This window comes from Seriola lalandi, unplaced genomic scaffold, assembly GCF_002814215.2.
Source record: "Seriola lalandi dorsalis isolate HSWRI2012SDOR001 ecotype SW California unplaced genomic scaffold, Sedor1 jcf7180002009151, whole genome shotgun sequence".
Lineage (NCBI taxonomy): Eukaryota > Metazoa > Chordata > Actinopteri > Carangiformes > Carangidae > Seriola > Seriola lalandi.
In genome coordinates, this window is record NW_019479804.1 from 1 (window position 1) to 1,006 (window position 1,006).

Below are 1,006 nucleotides of genomic sequence, written 5' to 3' on the forward strand. Positions count from 1 at the left end.
AGGTGAAAAAAAAAGACACTCACAGCAGCTCCACTGGGTCCAGGACGACCTCTCTCACCGGGCAAACCACGAGGTCCCTATGTAGACGAGAGAGAGTGGAAAAGAAACCGTCATAATCAGATTACTATTCTAATTAAAACTGGGATTGTACATATTTTCTCTTGTTGATGTTTGATTGTTGTGATGTCCAGAAATTCATACCATTGGTCCAGGAGCGCCGTTCTCTCCGGGAGCGCCAGACTCACCCTAAAGAGAGGGAAGATTTAGCTGTTAGTATGGCAAGGCAAACTTAACTAAAACTGTCTACGGTTTGGTTGAAACCCCATTAGTTGTTACCTTGGCAACATCTATTTCTGGGGCTATGTAGTCTAATGTCAATGAAAAATCATCTTATAGGCCGAGCAAATGTTATTTGAGCTGTTGTTGCCTTTTTTAATACTAGGTTTTATCCATTTTAGTAGGGCCGACATCAACACAGACGAACTAACGGACCGCAAAAGAGTTGGTACACACATAAACAAATCTTACCTTAGAACCAACAGCTCCAGTCTCTCCCTTTGCTCCATCAAGACCTGGATAACCCTAAAACATTGCAGAGAGAGAGAGTGCATAGTTAGGAAACCAATAATAAGAGCACAAACAATAACCAAACCTAATTTTCCTGGAAATCTTCAACAAACAAACACACTCACTCTGTGTCCCTTGATGCCGGGCAGACCAGGAGTTCCTGGGAATCCACGAGCTCCCTATAATAGAGGAGAGATGATGCACAAGTTTAATATACAGTGGAGGGAACAAAGATAAAGCAGAGAGTATGAATTAATGTTAATGTCAAGATTTCCTCCCCGGGTCGGGAACGATTTTACAACAAGTTCTAAAGCAAATTAAAGTGTCAGATGGGGTGGAATTTTTTTTTTTTTTTTTTTTTTTTCAAACAAACTTTCAAAAGTTAAGTCCTGTTTTGGCTCCAGCTAATATTGGTCACTAAATGCTCAGATTCCTGGCT

At 40.9% G+C, this 1,006-nt stretch overlaps 1 long non-coding RNA gene across 1 annotated transcript; it reads right to left on the reverse strand.

Moving 5' to 3' along the window:
• Nucleotides 1–22: 22 nt before the first annotated feature.
• Nucleotides 23–791, reverse strand: LOC111672861 (uncharacterized). Its single transcript, XR_002762045.2, has 4 exons — nt 693–791; nt 529–582; nt 202–246; nt 23–77 (listed from the first exon to the last, which is right to left on the reverse strand). It is a non-coding gene; the product is annotated as an uncharacterized LOC111672861 (long non-coding RNA).
• Nucleotides 792–1,006: the final 215 nt, after the last annotated feature.